Source organism: Pezoporus flaviventris, unplaced genomic scaffold (assembly GCF_033815535.1).
Source record: "Pezoporus flaviventris isolate CSIRO_AGI_PZ_B2104156 unplaced genomic scaffold, CSIRO_AGI_Pfla_v1 ptg000160l, whole genome shotgun sequence".
Lineage (NCBI taxonomy): Eukaryota > Metazoa > Chordata > Aves > Psittaciformes > Psittacidae > Pezoporus > Pezoporus flaviventris.
Window position 1 is genome coordinate 2,349,423 of NW_026892708.1, and position 25,328 is coordinate 2,374,750.

The following is a 25,328-nucleotide window of genomic DNA, read 5'->3' on the forward strand; positions in this document are numbered from 1 at the left end:
CAGGAAAAGCATTTGAATGGAATCAGTCCAGAGGCTGCTCTCTGCTGCGCAGCAACACAGTCAGCACAGAATGAACAGTGGCATCTGCTCACACGGCAGAAGGAGCAGCAGGGAAAGCTAGTGCTCTGCTTCTTCAGCACACAAGCAGCTTTGCAACGGGGTCACCATCATTGCAGTCTCTCCTCGGTTTCATACCTAAAAGTCCATTTGAATCCGAATTCTCAGGTGGTGTCGCTCAGCTGCCCAGCAGCACAGTGAGTACAGCACGAACGTTTGGCCTCTGCTCCCACAGCAGAAGAGCCAGGATTGAAAGCTGGTGCTGGACCTGTTCAGCACACAATCCCCTTTACATTGGTGCCTCCATCGTTGCTTTCACTGCTAACACTCATACAGGAAAAGCATTTGAATAGAATCCGTCCAGAGCCTGCTCCCTGCTGGCAGCAACACAGCACAGAATGAACAGGGGCATCTGCTCACACGGCAGAAGGAGCAGCAGGGAAAGCTAGTGCTCTGCTTCTTCAGCACACAAGCAGCTTTGCAACGGGGTCACCATCATTGCAGTCTCTCCTCGGTTTCCTACCTAAAAGTCCATTTGAATCCAAATTCTCAGGTGGTGTCTCTCAGCTGCCCAGCAGCACAGTTAGTACAGCACGAACGTTTGGCCTCTGCTCCCACAGCAGAAGAGCCAGGATTGAAAGCTGGTGCTGGACCTGTTCAGCACACAATCCCTTTTACATTGGTGCATTCATCGTTGCTTTCACTGCTCACTTTCATACAGGAAAAGCATTTGAATGGAATCAGTCCAGAGGCTGCTCTCTGCTGCGCAGGAACACAGTCAGCACAGAATGAACAGTGGCATCTGCTCACACGGCAGAAGGAGCAGCAGGGAAAGCTAGTGCTCTGCTTCTTCAGCACACAAGCAGCTTTGCAACGGGGTCACCATCATTGCAGTCTCTCCTCGGTTTCATACCTAAAAGTCCATTTGAATCCAAATTCTCAGGTGGTGTCTCTCAGCTGCCCAGCAGCACAGTGAGTACAGCACGAACGTTTGGCCTCTGCTCCCACAGCAGAAGAGCCAGGATTGAAAGCTGGTGCTGGACCTGTTCAGCACACAATCCCCTTTACATTGGTGCCTCCATCGTTGCTTTCACTGCTAACACTCATACAGGAAAAGCATTTGAATAGAATCAGTCCAGAGCCTGCTCCCTGCTGGCAGCAACACAGCACAGAATGAACAGGGGCATCTGCTCACACGGCAGAAGGAGCAGCAGGGAAAGCTAGTGCTCTGCTTCTTCAGCACACAAGCAGCTTTGCAACGGGGTCACCATCATTGCAGTCTCTCCTCGGTTTCATACCTAAAAGTCCATTTGAATCCAAATTCTCAGGTGGTGTCTCTCAGCTGCCCAGCAGCACAGTTAGTACAGCACGAACGTTTGGCCTCTGCTCCCACAGCAGAAGAGCCAGGATTGAAAGCTGGTGCTGGACCTGTTCAGCACACAATCCCTTTTACATTGGTGCATTCATCGTTGCTTTCACTGCTCACTTTCATACAGGAAAAGCATTTGAATGGAATCAGTCCAGAGCCTGCTCCCTGCTGCGCAGCAACACAGTCAGCACAGAATGAACAGTGGCATCTGCTCACACGGCAGAAGGAGCAGCAGGGAAAGCTAGTGCTCTGCTTCTTCAGCACACAAGCAGCTTTGCAACGGGGTCACCATCATTGAGGTCTCTCCTCGGTTTCATACCTAAAATTCTATTTGAATCCAAATTCTCAAGCGGTCTCAGCTGCCCAGCAGCACAGTGAGTACAGCACGAACGTTTGGCATCTGCTCCCACAGCAGAAGAGCAAGGATTGAAAGCTGGTGCTGGACCTGTTCAGCACACAATCACCTTTACATTGGTGCCTCCATCGTTGCTTTCACTGCTCACTTTCATACAGGAAAAGCATTTGAATGGAATCAGTCCAGAGGCTGCTCTCTGCTGCGCAGCAACACAGTCAGCACAGAATGAACAGTGGCATCTGCTCACAAGGCAGAAGGAGCAGCAGGGAAATCTAGTGCTCTGCTTCTTCAGCACACAAGCAGCTTTGCAACGGGGTCACCATCATTGCAGTCTCTCCTCGGTTTCATACCTAAAAGTCCATTTGAATCCAAATTCTCAGGTGGTGTCTCTCAGCTGCCCAGCAGCACACTTAGTACAGCACGAACGTTTGGCCTCTGCTCCCACAGCAGAAGAGCCAGGATTGAAAGCTGGTGCTGGACCTGTTCAGCACACAATCCCCTTTACATTGGTGCATTCATCGTTGCTTTCACTGCTCACTTTCATACAGGAAAAGCATTTGAATGGAATCAGTACAGAGGCTGCTCTCTGCTGCGCAGCAACACAGTCAGCACAGAATGAACAGTGGCATCTGCTCACACGGCAGAAGGAGCAGCAGGGAAAGCTAGTGCTCTGCTTCTTCAGCACACAAGCAGCTTTGCAAAGGGGTCACCATCATTGCAGTCTCTCCTCGGTTTCATACCTAAAAGTCCATTTGAATCCAAATTCTCAGGTGGTGTCTCTCAGCTGCCCAGCAGCACAGTTAGTACAGCACGAACGTTTGGCCTCTGCTCCCACAGCAGAAGAGCCAGGATTGAAAGCTGGTGCTGGACCTGTTCAGCACACAATCACCTTTACATTGGTGCCTCCATCGTTGCTTTCACTGCTCACTTCCATACAGGAAAAGCATTTGAATGGAATCAGCCCAGAGGCTGCTCTCTGCTGCGCAGCAACACAGTCAGCACAGAATGAACAGTGGCATCTGCTCACACGGCAGAAGGAGCTGCAGGGAAAGCTAGTGCTCTGCTTCTTCAGCACACAAGCAGCTTTGCAACGGGGTCACCATCATTGCAGTCTCTCCTCGGTTTCATACCTAAAAGTCCATTTGAATCCAAATTCTCAGGTGGTGTCTCTCAGCTGCCCAGCAGCACAGTGAGTACAGCACGAACGTTTGGCCTCTGCTCCCACAGCAGAAGAGCCAGGATTGAAAGCTGGTGCTGGACCTGTTCAGCACACAATCCCCTTTACATTGGTGCCTCCATCGTTGCTTTCACTGCTAACACTCATACAGGAAAAGCATTTGAATAGAATCCGTCCAGAGCCTGCTCCCTGCTGGCAGCAACACAGCACAGAATGAACAGTGGCATCTGCTCACACGGCAGAAGGAGCAGCAGGGAAAGCTAGTGCTCTGCTTCTTCAGCACACAAGCAGCTTTGCAACGGGGTCACCATCATTGCAGTCTCTCCTCGGTTTCATACCTAAAAGTCCATTTGAATCCAAATTCTCAGGTGGTGTCTCTCAGCTGCCCAGCAGCACAGTTAGTACAGCACGAACGTTTGGCCTCTGCTCCCACAGCAGAAGAGCCAGGATTGAAAGCTGGTGCTGGACCTGTTCAGCACACAATCCCTTTTACATTGGTGCATTCATCGTTGCTTTCACTGCTCACTTTCATACAGGAAAAGCATTTGAATGGAATCAGTCCAGAGGCTGCTCTCTGCTGCGCAGCAACACAGTCAGCACAGAATGAACAGTGGCATCTGCTCACACGGCAGAAGGAGCAGCAGGGAAAGCTAGTGCTCTGCTTCTTCAGCACACAAGCAGCTTTGCAACGGGGTCACCATCATTGCAGTCTCTCCTCGGTTTCATACCTAAAAGTCTATTTGAATCCAAATTCTCAAGCGGTCTCAGCTGCCCAGCAGCACAGTGAGTACAGCACGAACGTTTGGCATCTGCTCCCACAGCAGAAGAGCCAGGATTGAAAGCTGGTGCTGGACCTGTTCAGCACACAATCCCCTTTACATTGGTGCATCCATCGTTGCTTTCACTGCTAACACTCGTACAGGAAAAGCATTTGAACAGAATCCGTCCAGAGCCTGCTCCCTGCTGGCAGCAACACAGCACAGAATGAACAGTGGCATCTGCTCACACGGCAGAAGGACCAGCAGGGAAAGCTCGGGCTGTGTCTCTTCAGCACACAAGCAGCTTTGCAACGGGGTCACCATCATTGCAGTCTCTCCTCGGTTTCCTACCTAAAAGTCCATTTGAATCCAAATTCTCAGGTGGTGTCTCTCAGCTGCCCAGCAGCACAGTGAGTACAGCACGAACGTTTGGCCTCTGCTCCCACAGCAGAAGAGCCAGGATTGAAAGCTGGTGCTGGACCTGTTCAGCACACAATCCCCTTTATATTGGTGCCTCCATCGTTGCTTTCACTGCTCACTTTCATACAGGAAAAGCATTTGAATGGAATCAGTCCAGAGGCTGCTCTCTGCTGCGCAGGAACACAGTCAGCACAGAATGAACAGTGGCATCTGCTCACACGGCAGAAGGAGCAGCAGGGAAAGCTAGTGCTCTGCTTCTTCAGCACACAAGCAGCTTTGCAACGGGGTCACCATCATTGCAGTCTCTCCTCGGTTTCATACCTAAAAGTCCATTTGAATCCAAATTCTCAGGTGGTGTCTCTCAGCTGCCCAGCAGCACAGTGAGTACAGCACGAACGTTTGGCCTCTGCTCCCACAGCAGAAGAGCCAGGATTGAAAGCTGGTGCTGGACCTGTTCAGCACACAATCACCTTTACATTGGTGCCTCCATCGTTGCTTTCACTGCTCACATTCATACAGGAAAAGCATTTGAATGGAATCAGTCCAGAGGCTGCTCTCTGCTGCGCAGCAACACAGTCAGCACAGAATGAACAGTGGCATCCGCTCACACGGCAGAAGGAGCAGCAGGGAAAGCTAGTGCTCTGCTTCTTCAGCACACAAGCAGCTTTGCAACGGGGTCACCATCATTGCAGTCTCTCCTCGGTTTCATACCTAAAAGTCCATTTGAATCCGAATTCTCAGGTGGTGTCGCTCAGCTGCCCAGCAGCACAGTGAGTACAGCACGAACGTTTGGCCTCTGCTCCCACAGCAGAAGAGCCAGGATTGAAAGCTGGTGCTGGACCTGTTCAGCACACAATCCCCTTTACATTGGTGCCTCCATCGTTGCTTTCACTGCTAACACTCATACAGGAAAAGCATTTGAATAGAATCCGTCCAGAGCCTGCTCCCTGCTGGCAGCAACACAGCACAGAATGAACAGGGGCATCTGCTCACACGGCAGAAGGAGCAGCAGGGAAAGCTAGTGCTCTGCTTCTTCAGCACACAAGCAGCTTTGCAACGGGGTCACCATCATTGCAGTCTCTCCTCGGTTTCCTACCTAAAAGTCCATTTGAATCCAAATTCTCAGGTGGTGTCTCTCAGCTGCCCAGCAGCACAGTTAGTACAGCACGAACGTTTGGCCTCTGCTCCCACAGCAGAAGAGCCAGGATTGAAAGCTGGTGCTGGACCTGTTCAGCACACAATCCCTTTTACATTGGTGCATTCATCGTTGCTTTCACTGCTCACTTTCATACAGGAAAAGCATTTGAATGGAATCAGTACAGAGGCTGCTCTCTGCTGCGCAGCAACACAGTCAGCACAGAATGAACAGTGGCATCTGCTCACACGGCAGAAGGAGCAGCAGGGAAAGCTAGTGCTCTGCTTCTTCAGCACACAAGCAGCTTTGCAAAGGGGTCACCATCATTGCAGTCTCTCCTCGGTTTCATACCTAAAAGTCCATTTGAATCCAAATTCTCAGGTGGTGTCTCTCAGCTGCCCAGCAGCACAGTTAGTACAGCACGAACGTTTGGCCTCTGCTCCCACAGCAGAAGAGCCAGGATTGAAAGCTGGTGCTGGACCTGTTCAGCACACAATCCCTTTTACATTGGTGCATTCATCGTTGCTTTCACTGCTCACTTTCATACAGGAAAAGCATTTGAATGGAATCAGTCCAGAGGCTGCTCTCTGCTGCGCAGGAACACAGTCAGCACAGAATGAACAGTGGCATCTGCTCACACGGCAGAAGGAGCAGCAGGGAAAGCTAGTGCTCTGCTTCTTCAGCACACAAGCAGCTTTGCAACGGGGTCACCATCATTGAGGTCTCTCCTCGGTTTCATACCTAAAATTCTATTTGAATCCAAATTCTCAAGCGGTCTCAGCTGCCCAGCAGCACAGTGAGTACAGCACGAACGTTTGGCATCTGCTCCCACAGCAGAAGAGCAAGGATTGAAAGCTGGTGCTGGACCTGTTCAGCACACAATCACCTTTACATTGGTGCCTCCATCGTTGCTTTCACTGCTCACATTCATACAGGAAAAGCATTTGAATGGAATCAGTCCAGAGGCTGCTCTCTGCTGCGCAGCAACACAGTCAGCACAGAATGAACAGTGGCATCTGCTCACAAGGCAGAAGGAGCAGCAGGGAAATCTAGTGCTCTGCTTCTTCAGCACACAAGCAGCTTTGCAACGGGGTCACCATCATTGCAGTCTCTCCTCGGTTTCATACCTAAAAGTCCATTTGAATCCAAATTCTCAGGTGGTGTCTCTCAGCTGCCCAGCAGCACAGTGAGTACAGCACGAACGTTTGGCCTCTGCTCCCACAGCAGAAGAGCCAGGATTGAAAGCTGGTGCTGGACCTGTTCAGCACACAATCACCTTTACATTGGTGCCTCCATCGTTGCTTTCACTGCTCACTTTCATACAGGAAAAGCATTTGAATGGAATCAGTCCAGAGCCTGCTCTCTGCTGCGCAGGAACACAGTCAGCAGAGAATGAACAGTGGCATCTGCTCACACGGCAGAAGGAGCAGCAGGGAAAGCTAGTGCTCTGCTTCTTCAGCACACAAGCAGCTTTGCAACGGGGTCACCATCATTGCAGTCTCTCCTCGGTTTCATACCTAAAAGTCCATTTGAATCCGAATCACAGGTGGTGTCGCTCAGCTGCCCAGCAGCACAGTGAGTACAGCACGAACGTTTGGCATCTGCTCCCACAGCAGAAGAGCAAGGATTGAAAGCTGGTGCTGGACCTGTTCAGCACACAATCCCCTTTACATTGGTGCCTCCATCGTTGCTTTAACTGCTAACACTCGTACAGGAAAAGCATTTGAATAGAATCAGAGTAGAGCCTGCTCCCTGCTGGCAGCAACACAGCACAGAATGAACAGGGGCATCTGCTCACACGGCAGAAGGAGCAGCAGGGAAAGCTAGTGCTGTGTCTCTTCAGCACACAAGAAGCTTTGCAACGGGGTCACCATCATTGCAGTCTCTCCTCGGTTTCATACCTAAAAGTCCATTTGAATCCAAATTCTCAGGTGGTGTCTCTCAGCTGCCCAGCAGCACAGTTAGTACAGCACGAACGTTTGGCCTCTGCTCCCACAGCAGAAGAGCCAGGATTGAAAGCTGGTGCTGGACCTGTTCAGCACACAATCCCCTTTACATTGGTGCCTCCATCGTTGCTTTCACTGCTCACTTTCATACAGGAAAAGCATTTGAATGGAATCAGTCCAGAGCCTGCTCTCTGCTGCGCAGGAACACAGTCAGCACAGAATGAACAGTGGCATCAGCTCACACGGCAGAAGGAGCAGCAGGGAAAGCTAGTGCTCTGCTTCTTCAGCACACAAGCAGCTTTGCAACGGGGTCACCATCATTGCAGTCTCTCCTCGGTTTCATACCTAAAAGTCCATTTGAATCCAAATTCTCAGGTGGTCTCACCTGCCCAGCAGCACAGTGAGTACAGCACGAACGTTTGTCATCTGCTCCCACAGCAGAAGAGCCAGGATTGAAAGCTGGTGCTGGACCTGTTCAGCACACAATCCCTTTTACATTGGTGCATTCATCGTTGCTTTCACTGCTCACTTTCATACAGGAAAAGCATTTGAATGGAATCAGTCCAGGGCCTGCCCTCTGCTGCGCAGGAACACAGTCAGCACAGAATGAACAGTGGCATCTGCTCACACGGCAGAAGGAGCAGCAGGGAAAGCTAGTGCTCTGCTTCTTCAGCACACAAGCAGCTTTGCAACGGGGTCACCATCATTGCAGTCTCTCCTCGGTTTCATACCTAAAAGTCCATTTGAATCCAAATTCTCAGGTGGTGTCTCTCAGCTGCCCAGCAGCACAGTTAGTACAGCACGAACGTTTGGCCTCTGCTCCCACAGCAGAAGAGCCAGGATTGAAAGCTGGTGCTGGACCTGTTCAGCACACAATCCCTTTTACATTGGTGCATTCATCGTTGCTTTCACTGCTCACTTTCATACAGGAAAAGCATTTGAATGGAATCAGTCCAGAGGCTGCTCTCTGCCGCGCAGCAACACAGTCAGCACAGAATGAACAGTGGCATCTGCTCACACGGCAGAAGGACCAGCAGGGAAAGCTAGTGCTCTGCTTCTTCAGCACACAAGCAGCTTTGCAACGGGGTCACCATCATTGCAGTCTCTCCTCGGTTTCATACCTAAAAGTCCATTTGAATCCAAATTCTCAGGTGGTGTCTCTCAGCTGCCCAGCAGCACAGTTAGTACAGCACGAACGTTTGGCCTCTGCTCCCACAGCAGAAGAGCCAGGATTGAAAGCTGGTGCTGGACCTGTTCAGCACACAATCCCCTTTACATTGGTGCCTCCATCGTTGCTTTCACTGCTCACATTCATACAGGAAAAGCATTTGAATGGAATCAGTCCAGAGGCTGCTCTCTGCTGCGCAGGAACACAGTCAGCACAGAATGAACAGTGGCATCTGCTCACACGGCCGAAGGAGCAGCAGGGAAAGCTAGTGCTCTGCTTCTTCAGCACACAAGCAGCTTTGCAACGGGGTCACCATCATTGCAGTCTCTCCTCGGTTTCATACCTAAAAGTCTATTTGAATCCAAATTCTCAAGCGGTCTCAGCTGCCCAGCAGCACAGTGAGTACAGCACGAACGTTTGGCATCTGCTCCCACAGCAGAAGAGCAAGGATTGAAAGCTGGTGCTGGACCTGTTCAGCACACAATCCCCTTTACATTGGTGCATCCATCGTTGCTTTCACTGCTAACACTCGTACAGGAAAAGCATTTGAATAGAATCCGTCCAGAGCCTGCTCCCTGCTGGCAGCAACACAGCACAGAATGAACAGTGGCATCTGCTCACACGGCAGAAGGACCAGCAGGGAAAGCTCGGGCTGTGTCTCTTCAGCACACAAGCAGCTTTGCAACGGGGTCACCATCATTGCAGTCTCTCCTCGGTTTCCTACCTAAAAGTCCATTTGAATCCAAATTCTCAGGTGGTGTCTCTCAGCTGCCCAGCAGCACAGTGAGTACAGCACGAACGTTTGGCCTCTGCTCCCACAGCAGAAGAGCCAGGATTGAAAGCTGGTGCTGGACCTGTTCAGCACACAATCCCCTTTACATTGGTGCCTCCATCGTTGCTTTCACTGCTCACTTTCATACAGGAAAAGCATTTGAATGGAATCAGTCCAGAGCCTGCTCTCTGCCGCGCAGGAACACAGCACAGAATGAACAGTGGCATCTGCTCACACGGCAGAAGGAGCAGCAGGGAAAGCTAGTGCTCTGCTTCTTCAGCACACAAGCAGCTTTGCAACGGGGTCACCATCATTGCAGTCTCTCCTCGGTTTCATACCTAAAAGTCCATTTGAATCCAAATTCTCAGGTGGTGTCTCTCAGCTGCCCAGCAGCACAGTGAGTACAGCACGAACGTTTGGCCTCTGCTCCCACAGCAGAAGAGCCAGGATTGAAAGCTGGTGCTGGACCTGTTCAGCACACAATCCCCTTTACATTGGTGCCTCCATCGTTGCTTTCACTGCTAAACTCATACAGGAAAAGCATTTGAATAGAATCCGTCCAGAGCCTGCTCCCTGCTGGCAGCAACACAGCACAGAATTAACAGGGGCATCTGCTCACACGGCAGAAGGAGCAGCAGTTAAAGCTAGTGCTCTGCTTCTTCAGCACACAAGCAGCTTTGCAACGGGGTCACCATCATTGCAGTCTCTCCTCGGTTTCATACCTAAAAGTCCATTTGAATCCAAATTCTCAGGTGGTGTCTCTCAGCTGCCCAGCAGCACAGTTAGTACAGCACGAACGTTTGGCCTCTGCTCCCACAGCAGAAGAGCCAGGATTGAAAGCTGGTGCTGGACCTGTTCAGCACACAATCCCCTTTACATTGGTGCCTCCATCGTTGCTTTCACTGCTCACTTTCATACAGGAAAAGCATTTGAATGAAATCAGTCCAGAGCCTGCTCTCTGCTGCGCAGGAACACAGTCAGCACAGAATGAACAGTGGCATCTGCTCACACGGCAGAAGGAGCAGCAGGGAAAGCTAGTGCTCTGCTTCTTCAGCACACAAGCAGCTTTGCAACGGGGTCACCATCATTGCAGTCTCTCCTCGGTTTCATACCTAAAAGTCTATTTGAATCCAAATTCTCAAGCGGTCTCAGCTGCCCAGCAGCACAGTGAGTACAGCACGAACGTTTGGCATCTGCTCCCACAGCAGAAGAGCCAGGATTGAAAGCTGGTGCTGGACCTGTTCAGCACACAATCCCCTTTACATTGGTGCATTCATCGTTGCTTTCACTGCTAACACTCATACAGGAAAAGCATTTGAATAGAATCCGTCCAGAGCCTGCTCTCTGCTGGCAGCAACACAGCACAGAATGAACAGTGGCATCTGCTCACACGGCAGAAGGAGCAGCAGGGAAAGCTAGTGCTCTGCTTCTTCAGCACACAAGCAGCTTTGCAACGGGGTCACCATCATTGCAGTCTCTCCTCGGTTTCATACCTAAAAGTCCATTTGAATCCAAATTCTCAGGTGGTGTCTCTCAGCTGCCCAGCAGCACAGTGAGTACAGCACGAACGTTTGGCCTCTGCTCCCACAGCAGAAGAGCCAGGATTGAAAGCTGGTGCTGGACCTGTTCAGCACACAATCCCCTTTACATTGGTGCCTCCATCGTTGCTTTCACTGCTCACATTCATACAGGAAAAGCATTTGAATGGAATCAGTCCAGAGGCTGCTCTCTGCTGCGCAGGAACACAGTCAGCACAGAATGAACAGTGGCATCTGCTCACACGGCAGAAGGAGCAGCAGGGAAAGCTAGTGCTCTGCTTCTTCAGCACACAAGCAGCTTTGCAACGGGGTCACCATCATTGCAGTCTCTCCTCGGCTTCATACCTAAAAGTCCATTTGAATCCGAATTCTCAGGTGGTGTCGCTCAGCTGCCCAGCAGCACAGTGTGTACAGCACGAACGTTTGGCCTCTGCTCCCACAGCAGAAGAGCCAGGATTGAAAGCTGGTGCTGGACCTGTTCAGCACACAATCCCCTTTACATTGGTGCCTCCATCGTTGCTTTCACTGCTAACACTCATACAGGAAAAGCATTTGAATAGAATCCGTCCAGAGCCTGCTCCCTGCTGGCAGCAACACAGCACAGAATGAACAGTGGCATCTGCTCACACGGCAGAAGGAGCAGCAGGGAAAGCTAGTGCTCTGCTTCTTCAGCACACAAGCAGCTTTGCAACGGGGTCACCATCATTGCAGTCTCTCCTCGGTTTCATACCTAAAAGTCCATTTGAATCCAAATTCTCAGGTGGTGTCTCTCAGCTGCCCAGCAGCACAGTTAGTACAGCACGAACGTTTGGCCTCTGCTCCCACAGCAGAAGAGCCAGGATTGAAAGCTGGTGCTGGACCTGTTCAGCACACAATCCCTTTTACATTGGTGCATTCATCGTTGCTTTCGCTGCTCACTTTCATACAGGAAAAGCATTTGAATGGAATCAGTCCAGAGGCTGCTCTCTGCTGCGCAGCAACACAGTCAGCACAGAATGAACAGTGGCATCTGCTCACACGGCAGAAGGAGCAGCAGGGAAAGCTAGTGCTCTGCTTCTTCAGCACACAAGCAGCTTTGCAACGGGGTCACCATCATTGCAGTCTCTCCTCGGTTTCATACCTAAAAGTCCATTTGAATCCAAATTCTCAAGCGGTCTCAGCTGCCCAGAGGCACAGTGAGTACAGCACGAACGTTTGTCCTCTGCTCCCACAGCAGAAGAGCCAGGATTGAAAGCTGGTGCTGGACCTGTTCAGCACACAATCCCCTTTACATTGGTGCCTCGATCGTTGCTTTAACTGCTAACACTCATACAGGAAAAGCATTTGAATAGAATCCGTCCAGAGCCTGCTCTCTGCTGGCAGCAACACAGCACAGAATGAACAGTGGCATCTGCTCACACGGCAGAAGGAGCAGCAGGGAAAGCTAGTGCTCTGCTTCTTCAGCACACAAGCAGCTTTGCAACGGGGTCACCATCATTGCAGTCTCTCCTCGGTTTCATACCTAAAAGTCCATTTGAATCCAAATTCTCAGGTGGTGTCTCTTAGCTGCCCAGCAGCACAGTGAGTACAGCACGAACGTTTGGCCTCTGCTCCCACAGCAGAAGAGCCAGGATTGAAAGCTGGTGCTGGACCTGTTCAGCACACAATCCCCTTTACATTGGTGCCTCCATCGTTGCTTTAACTGCTAACACTCATACAGGAAAAGCATTTGAATAGAATCCGTCCAGAGCATGCTCCCTGCTGCGCAGCAACACAGCACAGAATGAACAGTGGCATCTGCTCACAAGGCAGAAGGAGCAGCAGGGAAAGCTAGTGCTCTGCTTCTTCAGCACACAAGCAGCTTTGCAACGGGGTCACCATCATTGCAGTCTCTCCTCGGTTTCATACCTAAAAGTCCATTTGAATCCAAATTCTCAGGTGGTGTCTCTCAGCTGCCCAGCAGCACAGTTAGTACAGCACGAACGTTTGTCCTCTGCTCCCACAGCAGAAGAGCCAGGATTGAAAGCTGGTGCTGGACCTGTTCAGCACACAATCACCTTTACATTGGTGCCTCCATCGTTGCTTTCACTGCTCACATTCATACAGGAAAAGCATTTGAATGGAATCAGTCCAGAGGCTGCTCTCTGCTGCGCAGCAACACAGTCAGCACAGAATGAACAGTGGCATCTGCTCACACGGCAGAAGGAGCAGCAGGGAAAGCTAGTGCTCTGCTTCTTCAGCACACAAGCAGCTTTGCAACGGGGTCACCATCATTGCAGTCTCTCCTCGGTTTCATACCTAAAAGTCCATTTGAATCCAAATTCTCAAGCGGTCTCAGCTGCCCAGAGGCACAGTGAGTACAGCACGAACGTTTGGCCTCTGCTCCCACAGCAGAAGAGCCAGGATTGAAAGCTGGTGCTGGACCTGTTCAGCACACAATCCCCTTTACATTGGTGCCTCGATCGTTGCTTTAACTGCTAACACTCATACAGGAAAAGCATTTGAATAGAATCCGTCCAGAGCCTGCTCTCTGCTGGCAGCAACACAGCACAGAATGAACAGTGGCATCTGCTCACACGGCAGAAGGAGCAGCAGGGAAAGCTAGTGCTCTGCTTCTTCAGCACACAAGCAGCTTTGCAACGGGGTCACCATCATTGCAGTCTCTCCTCGGTTTCATACCTAAAAGTCCATTTGAATCCAAATTCTCAGGTGGTGTCTCTCAGCTGCCCAGCAGCACAGTGAGTACAGCACGAACGTTTGGCCTCTGCTCCCACAGCAGAAGAGCCAGGATTGAAAGCTGGTGCTGGACCTGTTCAGCACACAATCCCCTTTACATTGGTGCCTCCATCGTTGCTTTAACTGCTAACACTCATACAGGAAAAGCATTTGAATAGAATCCGTCCAGAGCCTGCTCCCTGTTGGCAGCAACACAGCACAGAATGAACAGTGGCATCTGCTCACACGGCAGAAGGAGCAGCAGGGAAAGCTAGTGCTCTGCTTCTTCAGCACACAAGCAGCTTTGCAACGGGGTCACCATCATTGCAGTCTCTCCTCGGTTTCCTACCTAAAAGACCATTTGAATCCAAATTCTCAGGTGGTGTCTCTCAGCTGCCCAGCAGCACAGTGAGTACAGCACGAACGTTTGGCCTCTGCTCCCACAGCAGAAGAGCCAGGATTGAAAGCTGGTGCTGGACCTGTTCAGCACACAATCCCCTTTACATTGGTGCCTCCATCGTTGCTTTCACTGCTCACATTCATACAGGAAAAGCATTTGAATGGAATCAGTCCAGAGGCTGCCCTCTGCTGCGCAGCAACACAGTCAGCACAGAATGAACAGTGGCATCTGCTCACACGGCAGAAGGAGCAGCAGGGAAAGCTAGTGCTCTGCTTCTTCAGCACACAAGCGGCTTTGCAACGGGGTCACCATCATTGCAGTCTCTCCTCGGTTTCCTACCTAAAAGTCCATTTGAATCCAAATTCTCAGGTGGTGTCTCTCAGCTGCCCAGCAGCACAGTGAGTACAGCACGAACGTTTGGCCTCTGCTCCCACAGCAGAAGAGCCAGGATTGAAAGCTGGTGCTGGACCTGTTCAGCACACAATCCCCTTTACATTGGTGCCTCCATCGTTGCTTTCACTGCTCACATTCATACAGGAAAAGCATTTGAATGGAATCAGTCCAGAGGCTGCTCTCTGCTGCGCAGGAACACAGTCAGCACAGAATGAACAGTGGCATCTGCTCACACGGCAGAAGGAGCAGCAGGGAAAGCTAGTGCTCTGCTTCTTCAGCACCCAAGCAGCTTTGCAAAGGGGTCACCATCATTGCAGTCTCTCCTCGGTTTCATACCTAAAAGTCCATTTGAATCCAAATTTTCAAGCGGTCTCAGCTGCCCAGAGGCACAGTGAGTACAGCACGAACGTTTGTCCTCTGCTCCCACAGCAGAAGAGCCAGGATTGAAAGCTGGTGCTGGACCTGTTCAGCACACAATCCCCTTTACATTGGTGCCTCCATCGTTGCTTTAACTGCTAACACTCATGCAGGAAAAGCATCTGAATAGAATCCGTCCAGAGCCTGCTCTCTGCTGGCAGCAACACAGCACAGAATGAACAGTGGCATCTGCTCACACGGCAGAAGGAGCAGCAGGGAAAGCTAGTGCTCTGCTTCTTCAGCACACAAGCAGCTTTGCAACGGGGTCACCATCATTGCAGTCTCTCCTCGGTTTCATACCTAAAAGTCCATTTGAATCCAAATTCTCAGGTGGTGTCTCTCAGCTGCCCAGCAGCACAGTTAGTACAGCACGAACGTTTGGCCTCTGCTCCCACAGCAGAAGAGCCAGGATTGAAAGCTGGTGCTGGACCTGTTCAGCACACAATCCCTTTTACATTGGTGCATTCATCGTTGCTTTCACTACTCACTATCATACAGGAAAAGCATTTGAATGGAATCAGTCCAGAGTCTGCTCTCTACTGTGCAGCAACACAGTCAGCACAGAATGAACAGTGGCATCTGCTCACACGGCAGAAGGAGCAGCAGGGAAAGCTAGTGCTCTGCTTCTTCAGCACACAAGCAGCTTTGCAACGGGGTCACCATCATTGCAGTCTCTCCTCGGTTTCATACCTAAAAGTCCATTTGAATCCAAATTCTCAAGCGGTCTCAGCTGCCCAGAGGCACAGTGAGTACAGCACGAACGTTTGTCCTCTGCTCCCACAGCAGAAGAGCCAGGATTGAAAGCTGGTGCTGGACCTGTTCAGCACACAATCCCCTTTACATTGGTGCCTCGATCGTTGCTTTAACTGCTAACACTCATGCAGGAAAAGCATTTGAATAGAATCCGTCCAGAGCCTGCTCTCTGCTGGCAGCAACACAGCACAGAATGAACAGTGGCATCTGCTCACACGGCAGAAGGAGCAGCAGGGAAAGCTAGTGCTCTGCTTCTTCAGCACACAAGCAGCTTTGCAACGGGGTCACCATCATTGCAGTCTCTCCTCGGTTTCATACCTAAAAGTCCATTTGAATCCAAATTCTCAGGTGGTGTCTCTCAGCTGCCCAGCAGCACAGTGAGTACAGCACGAACGTTTGGCCTCTGCTCCCACAGCAGAAGAGCCAGGATTGAAAGCTGGTGCTGGACCTGTTCAGCACACAATCCCCTTTACATTGGTGCCTCCATCGTTGCTTTCACTGCTCACATTCATACAGGAAAAGCATTTGAATGGAATCAGTCCAGAGGCTGCTCTCTGCTGCGCAGGAACACAGTCAGCACAGAATGAACAGTGGCATCTGCTCACACGGCAGAAGGAGCAGCAGGGAAAGCTAGTGCTCTGCTTCTTCAGCACACAAGCAGCTTTGCAAAGGGGTCACCATCATTGCAGTCTCTCCTCGGGTTCATACCTAAAAGTCCATTTGAATCCAAATTCTCAGGTGGTGTCTCTCAGCTGCCCAGCAGCACAGTGAGTACAGCACGAACGTTTGGCCTCTGCTCCCACAGCAGAAGAGCCAGGATTGAAAGCTGGTGCTGGACCTGTTCAGCACACAATCACCTTTACATTGGTGCCTCCATCGTTGCTTTCACTGCTCACATTCATACAGGAAAAGCATTTGAATGGAATCAGTCCAGAGGCTGCTCTCTGCTGCGCAGCAACACAGTCAGCACAGAATGAACAGTGGCATCTCTCACAAGGCAGAAGGAGCAGCAGGGAAAGCTAGTGCTCTGCTTCTTCAGCACACAAGCAGCTTTGCAACGGGGTCACCATCATTGCAGTCTCTCCTCGGTTTCATACCTAAAAGTCCATTTGAATCCAAATTCTCAGGTGGTGTCTCTCAGCTGCCCAGCAGCACAGTGAGTACAGCACGAACGTTTGGCCTCTGCTCCCACAGCAGAAGAGCCAGGATTGAAAGCTGGTGCTGGACCTGTTCAGCACACAATCCCCTTTACATTGGTGCCTCCATCGTTGCTTTAACTGCTAACACTCATGCAGGAAAAGCATTTGAATAGAATCCGTCCAGAGCCTGCTCCCTGTTGGCAGCAACACAGCACAGAATGAACAGTGGCATCTGCTCACACGGCAGAAGGAGCAGCAGGGAAAGCTAGTGCTCTGCTTCTTCAGCACACAAGCAGCTTTGCAACGGGGTCACCATCATTGCAGTCTCTCCTCGGTTTCATACCTAAAAGTCCATTTGAATCCAAATTCTCAGGTGGTGTCTCTCAGCTGCCCAGCAGCACAGTTAGTACAGCACGAACGTTTGGCCTCTGCTCCCACAGCAGAAGAGCCAGGATTGAAAGCTGGTGCTGGACCTGTTCAGCACACAATCCCTTTTACATTGGTGCATTCATCGTTGCTTTCACTGCTCACTTTCATACAGGAAAAGCATTTGAATGGAATCAGTCCAGAGGCTGCTCTCTGCTGCGCAGCAACACAGTCAGCACAGAATGAACAGTAGCATCTGCTCACACGGCAGAAGGAGCAGCAGGGAAAGCTAGTGCTCTGCTTCTTCAGCACACAAGCAGCTTTGCAACGGGGTCACCATCATTGCAGTCTCTCCTCGGTTTCATACCTAAAAGTCCATTTGAATCCAAATTCTCAGGTGGTGTCTCTCAGCTGCCCAGCAGCACAGTGAGTACAGCACGAACGTTTGGCCTCTGCTCCCACAGCAGAAGAGCCAGGATTGAAAGCTGGTGCTGGACCTGTTCAGCACACAATCCCCTTTATATTGGTGCCTCCATCGTTGCTTTAACTGCTAACACTCATACAGGAAAAGCATTTGAATAGAATCCGTCCAGAGCCTGCTCCCTGCTGCGCAGCAACACAGTCAGCACAGAATGAACAGTGGCATCTGCTCACAAGGCAGAAGGAGCAGCAGGGAAAGCTAGTGCTCTGCTTCTTCAGCACACAAGCAGCTTTGCAACGGGGTCACCATCATTGCAGTCTCTCCTCGGTTTCATACCTAAAAGTCCATTTGAATCCAAATTCTCAGGTGGTGTCTCTCAGCTGCCCAGCAGCACAGTTAGTACAGCACGAACGTTTGGCCTCTGCTCCCACAGCAGAAGAGCCAGGATTGAAAGCTGGTGCTGGACCTGTTCAGCACACAATCACCTTTACATTGGTGCCTCCATCGTTGCTTTCACTGCTCACTTTCATACAGGAAAAGCATTTGAATGGAATCAGTCCAGAGGCTGCTCTCTGCTGTGCAGCAACACAGTCAGCACAGAATGAACAGTGGCATCTGCTCACACGGCAGAAGGAGCAGCAGGGAAAGCTAGTGCTCTGCTTCTTCAGCACACAAGCAGCTTTGCAACGGGGTCACCATCATTGCAGTCTCTCCTCGGTTTCATACCTAAAAGTCCATTTGAATCCAAATTCTCAAGCGGTCTCAGCTGCCCAGAGGCACAGTGAGTACAGCACGAACGTTTGGCCTCTGCTCCCACAGCAGAAGAGCCAGGATTGAAAGCTGGTGCTGGACCTGTTCAGCACACAATCCCCTTTACATTGGTGCCTCCATCGTTGCTTTCACTGCTAACACTCATACAGGAAAAGCATTTGAATAGAATCCGTCCAGAGCCTGCTCTCTGCTGGCAGCAACACAGCACAGAATGAACAGTGGCATCTGCTCACACGGCAGAAGGAGCAGCAGGGAAAGCTAGTGCTCTGCTTCTTCAGCACACAAGCAGCTTTGCAACGGGGTCACCATCATTGCAGTCTCTCCTCGGTTTCATACCTAAAAGTCCATTTGAATCCAAATTCTCAGGTGGTGTCTCTCAGCTGCCCAGCAGCACAGTTAGTACAGCACGAACGTTTGGCCTCTGCTCCCACAGCAGAAGAGCCAGGATTGAAAGCTGGTGCTGGACCTGTTCAGCACACAATCCCTTTTACATTGGTGCATTCATCGTTGCTTTCACTGCTCACTTTCATACAGGAAAAGCATTTGAATGGAATCAGTCCAGAGGCTGCTCTCTGCTGCGCAGCAACACAGTCAGCACAGAATGAACAGTAGCATCTGCTCACACGGCAGAAGGAGCAGCAGGGAAAGCTAGTGCTCTGCTTCTTCAGCACACAAGCAGCTTTGCAACGGGGTCACCATCATTGCAGTCTCTCCTCGGTTTCATACCTAAAAGTCCATTTGAATCCAAATTCTCAGGTGGTGTCTCTCAGCTGCCCAGCAGCACAGTGAGTACAGCACGAACGTTTGGCCTCTGCTCCCACAGCAGAAGAGCCAGGATTGAAAGCTGGTGCTGGACCTGTTCAGCACACAATCCCCTTTACATTGGTGCCTCCATCGTTGCTTTCACTGCTCACATTCATACAGGAAAAGCATTTGAATGGAATCAGTCCAGAGGCTGCTCTCTGCTGCGCAGGAACACAGTCAGCACAGAATGAACAGTGGCATCTGCTCACACGGCAGAAGGAGCAGCAGGGAAAGCTAGTGCTCTGCTTCTTCAGCACACAAGCAGCTTTGCAAAGGGGTCACCATCATTGCAGTCTCTCCTCGGTTTCATACCTAAAAGTCCATTTGAATCCAAATTCTCAGGTGGTGTCTCTCAGCTGCCCAGCAGCACAGTGAGTACAGCACGAACGTTTGGCCTCTGCTCCCACAGCAGAAGAGCCAGGATTGAAAGCTGGTGCTGGACCTGTTCAGCACACAATCACCTTTACATTGGTGCCTCCATCGTTGCTTTCACTGCTCACATTCATACAGGAAAAGCATTTGAATGGAATCATTCCAGAGGCTGCTCTCTGCTGTGCAGCAACACAGTCAGCACAGAATGAACAGTGGCATCTGCTCACACGGCAGAAGGAGCAGCAGGGAAAGCTAGTGCTCTGCTTCTTCAGCACACAAGCAGCTTTGCAACGGGGTCACCATCATTGCAGTCTCTCCTCGGTTTCATACCTAAAAGTCCATTTGAATCCAAATTCTCAGGTGGTGTCTCTCAGCTGCCCAGCAGCACAGTGAGTACAGCACGAACGTCTGGCCTCTGCTCCCACAGCAGAAGAGCCAGGATTGAAAGCTGGTGCTGGACCTGTTCAGCACACAATCCCCTTTACATTGGTGCATCCATCGTTGCTTTCACTGCTAACACTCATACAAGAAAAGCATTTGAATAGAATCCGTCCAGAGCCTGCTCCCTGCTGGCAGCAACACAGCACAGAATGAACAGTGGCATCTGCTCACACGGCAGAAGGAGCAGCAGGGAAAGCTAGTGCTCTGCTTCTTCAGCACACAAGCAGCTTTGCAACGGGGTCACCATCATTGCAGTCTCTCCTCGGTTTCATACCTAAAAGTCCATTTGAATCCAAATTCTCAGGTGGTGTCTCTCAGCTGCCCAGCAGCACAGTTAGTACAGCACGAACGTTTGGCCTCTGCTCCCACAGCAGAAGAGCCAGGATTGAAAGCTGGTGCTGGACCTGTTCAGCACACAATCCCTTTTACATTGGTGCATTCATCGTTGCTTTCACTGCTCACATTCATACAGGAAAAGCATTTGAATGGAATCAGTCCATAGGCTGCTCTCTGCTGCGTAGCAACACAGTCAGCACAGAATGAACAGTGGCATCTGCTCACACGGCAGAAGGAGCAGCAGGGAAAGCTAGTGCTCTGCTTCTTCAGCACACAAGCAGCTTTGCAACGGGGTCACCATCATTGCAGTCTCTCCTCGGTTTCATACCTAAAAGTCCATTTGAATCCAAATTCTCAGGTGGTGTCTCTCAGCTGCCCAGCAGCACAGTGAGTACAGCACGACGTTTGGCCTCTGCTCCCACAGCAGAAGAGCCAGGATTGAAAGCTGGTGCTGGACCTGTTCAGCACACAATCCCCTTTACATTGGTGCCTCCATCGTTGCTTTAACTGCTAACACTCATACAGGAAAAGCATTTGAATAGAATCCGTCCAGAGCCTGCTCCCTGTTGGCAGCAACACAGCACAGAATGAACAGTGGCATCTGCTCACACGGCAGAAGGAGCAGCAGGGAAAGCTAGTGCTCTGCTTCTTCAGCACACAAGCAGCTTTGCAACGGGGTCACCATCATTGCAGTCTCTCCTCGGTTTCATACCTAAAAGTCCATTTGAATCCAAATTCTCCGGTGGTGTCTCTCAGCTGCCCAGCAGCACAGTTAGTACAGCACGAACGTTTGGCCTCTGCTCCCACAGCAGAAGAGCCAGGATTGAAAGCTGGTGCTGGACCTGTTCAGCACACAATCCCCTTTACATTGGTGCCTCCATCGATGCTTTCAGTGCTCACATTCATACAGGAAAAGCATTTGAATGGAATCATTCCAGAGGCTGCTCTCTGCTGCGCAGGAACACAGTCAGCACAGAATGAACAGTGGCATCTGCTCACACGGCAGAAGGAGCAGCAGGGAAAGCTAGTGCTCTGCTTCTTCAGCACACAAGCAGCTTTGCAAAGGGGTCACCATCATTGCAGTCTCTCCTCGGGTTCATACCTAAAAGTCCATTTGAATCCAAATTCTCAGGTGGTGTCTCTCAGCTGCCCAGCAGCACAGTGAGTACAGCACGAACGTTTGGCCTCTGCTCCCACAGCAGAAGAGCCAGGATTGAAAGCTGGTGCTGGACCTGTTCAGCACACAATCACCTTTACATTGGTGCCTCCATCATTGCTTTCACTGCTCACATTCATACAGGAAAAGCATTTGAATGGAATCAGTCCAGAGGCTGCTCTCTGCTGCGCAGCAACACAGTCAGCACAGAATGAACAGTGGCATCTGCTCACAAGGCAGAAGGAGCAGCAGGGAAAGCTAGTGCTCTGCTTCTTCAGCACACAAGCAGCTTTGCAACGGGGTCACCATCATTGCAGTCTCTCCTCGGTTTCATACCTAAAAGTCCATTTGAATCCAAATTCTCAGGTGGTGTCTCTCAGCTGCCCAGCAGCACAGTTAGTACAGCACGAACGTTTGGCCTCTGCTCCCACAGCAGAAGAGCCAGGATTGAAAGCTGGTGCTGGACCTGTTCAGCACACAATCCCCTTTACATTGGTGCCTCCATCGTTGCTTTCAGTGCTCACATTCATACAGGAAAAGCATTTGAATGGAATCAGTCCAGAGGCTGCTCTCTGCTGCGCAGGAACACAGTCAGCACAGAATGAACAGTGGCATCTGCTCACAAGGCAGAAGGAGCAGCAGGGAAAGCTAGTGCTCTGCTTCTTCAGCACACAAGCAGCTTTGCAACGGGGTCACCATCATTGCAGTCTCTCCTCGGTTTCCTACCTAAAAGTCCATTTGAATCCAAATTCTCAGGTGGTGTCTCTCAGCTGCCCAGCAGCACAGTTAGTACAGCACGAACGTTTGGCCTCTGCTCCCACAGCAGAAGAGCCAGGATTGAAAGCTGGTGCTGGACCTGTTCAGCACACAATCCCTTTTACATTGGTGCATTCATCGTTGCTTTCACTACTCACTTTCATACAGGAAAAGCATTTGAATGGAATCAGTCCAGAGGCTGCTCTCTGCTGTGCAGCAACACAGTCAGCACAGAATGAACAGTGGCATCTGCTCACACGGCAGAAGGAGCAGCAGGGAAAGCTAGTGCTCTGCTTCTTCAGCACACAAGCAGCTTTGCAACGGGGTCACCATCATTGCAGTCTCTCCTCGGTTTCATACCTAAAAGTCCATTTGAATCCAAATTCTCAAGCGGTCTCAGCTGCCCAGAGGCATAGTGAGTACAGCACGAACGTTTGTCCTCTGCTCCCACAGCAGAAGAGCCAGGATTGAAAGCTGGTGCTGGACCTGTTCAGCACACAATCACCTTTACATTGGTGCCTCCATCGTTGCTTTAACTGCTAACACTCATACAGGAAAAGCATTTGAATAGAATCCGTCCAGAGCCTGCTCTCTGCTGGCAGCAACACAGCACAGAATGAACAGTGGCATCTGCTCACAAGGCAGAAGGAGCAGCAGGGAAAGCTAGTGCTCTGCTTCTTCAGCACACAAGCAGCTTTGCAACGGGGTCACCATCATTGCAGTCTCTCCTCGGTTTCATACCTAAAAGTCCATTTGAATCCAAATTCTCAGGTGGTGTCTCTCAGCTGCCCAGCAGCACAGTTAGTACAGCACGAACGTTTGGCCTCTGCTCCCACAGCAGAAGAGCCAGGATTGAAAGCTGGTGCTGGACCTGTTCAGCACACAATCCCTTTTACATTGGTGCATTCATCGTTGCTTTCACTGCTCACTTTCATACAGGAAAAGCATTTGAATGGAATCAGTCCAGAGGCTGCTCTCTGCTGCGCAGCAACACAGTCAGCACAGAATGAACAGTAGCATCTGGTCACACGGCAGAAGGAGCAGCAGGGAAAGCTAGTGCTCTGCTTCTTCAGCACACAAGCAGCTTTGCAACGGGGTCACCATCATTGCAGTCTCTCCTCGGTTTCATACCTAAAAGTCCATTTGAATCCAAATTCTCAGGTGGTGTCTCTCAGCTGCCCAGCAGCACAGTGAGTACAGCACGAACGTTTGGCCTCTGCTCCCACAGCAGAAGAGCCAGGATTGAAAGCTGGTGCTGGACCTGTTCAGCACACAATCCCCTTTACATTGGTGCCTCCATCGTTGCTTTAACTGCTAACACTCATACAGGAAAAGCATTTGAATGGAATCAGTCCAGAGGCTGCTCTCTGCTGCGCAGCAACACAGTCAGCACAGAATGAACAGTGGCAACTGCTCACACGGCAGAAGGAGCAGCAGGGAAAGCTAGTGCTCTGCTTCTTCAGCACACAAGCAGCTTTGCAACGGGGTCACCATCATTGCAGTCTCTCCTCGGTTTCATACCTAAAAGTCCATTTGAATCCAAATTCTCAGGTGGTGTCTCTCAGCTGCCCAGCAGCACAGTGAGTACAGCACGAACGTTTGGCCTCTGCTCCCACAGCAGAAGAGCCAGGATTGAAAGCTGGTGCTGGACCTGTTCAGCACACAATCCCCTTTACATTGGTGCCTCCATCGTTGCTTTAACTGCTAACACTCATACAGGAAAAGCATTTGAATGGAATCAGTCCAGAGGCTGCTCTCTGCTGCGCAGCAACACAGTCAGCACAGAATGAACAGTGGCATCTGCTCACAAGGCAGAAGGAGCAGCAGGGAAAGCTAGTGCTCTGCTTCTTCAGCACACAAGCAGCTTTGCAACGGGGTCACCATCATTGCAGTCTCTCCTCGGTTTCATACCTAAAAGTCCATTTGAATCCAAATTCTCAGGTGGTGTCTCTCAGCTGCCCAGCAGCACAGTTAGTACAGCACGAACGTTTGGCCTCTGCTCCCACAGCAGAAGAGCCAGGATTGAAAGCTGGTGCTGGACCTGTTCAGCACACAATCACCTTTACATTGGTGCCTCCATCGTTGCTTTCACTGCTCACATTCATACAGGAAAAGCATTTGAATGGAATCAGTCCAGAGGCTGCTCTCTGCTGCGCAGCAACACAGTCAGCACAGAATGAACAGTGGCATCTGCTCACAAGGCAGAAGGAGCAGCAGGGAAAGCTAGTGCTCTGCTTCTTCAGCACACAAGCAGCTTTGCAACGGGTTCACCATCATTGCAGTCTCTCTTCGGTTTCATACCTAAAAGTCCATTTCAATCCAAATTCTCAGGTGGTGTCTCTCAGCTGCCCAGCAGCACAGTGAGTACAGCACGAACGTTTGGCCTCTGCTCCCACAGCAGAAGAGCCAGGATTGAAAGCTGGTGCTGGACCTGTTCAGCACACAATCCCCTTTACATTGGTGCCTCCATCGTTGCTTTCACTGCTCACATTCATACAGGAAAAGCATTTGAATGGAATCAGTCCAGAGGCTGCTCTCTGCTGCGCAGCAACACAGTCAGCACAGAATGAACAGTGGCATCTGCTCACAAGGCAGAAGGAGCAGCAGGGAAAGCTAGTGCTCTGCTTCTTCAGCACACAAGCAGCTTTGCAACGGGGTCACCATCATTGCAGTCTCTCCTCGGTTTCATACCTAAAAGTCCATTTGAATCCAACTTCTCAGGTGGTGTCTCTCACCTGCCCAGCAGCACAGTTAGTACAGCACGAACGTTTGGCCTCTGCTCCCACAGCAGAAGAGCCAGGATTGAAAGCTGGTGCTGGACCTGTTCAGCACACAATCCCTTTTACATTGGTGCATTCATCGTTGCTTTCACTACTCACTTTCATACAGGAAAAGCATTTGAATGGAATCAGTCCAGAGGCTGCTCTCTGCTGTGCAGCAACACAGTCAGCACAGAATGAACAGTGGCATCTGCTCACACGGCAGAAGGAGCAGCAGGGAAAGCTAGTGCTCTGCTTCTTCAGCACACAAGCAGCTTTGCAACGGGGTCACCATCATTGCAGTCTCTCCTCGGTTTCATACCTAAAAGTCCATTTGAATCCAAATTCTCAAGCGGTCTCAGCTGCCCAGAGGCACAGTGAGTACAGCACGAACGTTTGTCCTCTGCTCCCACAGCAGAAGAGCCAGGATTGAAAGCTGGTGCTGGACCTGTTCAGCACACAATCACCTTTACATTGGTGCCTCGATCGTTGCTTTAACTGCTAACACTCATACAGGAAAAGCATTTGAATAGAATCCGTCCAGAGCCTGCTCTCTGCTGGCAGCAACACAGCACAGAATGAACAGTGGCATCTGCTCACAAGGCAGAAGGAGCAGCAGGGAAAGCTAGTGCTCTGCTTCTTCAGCACACAAGCA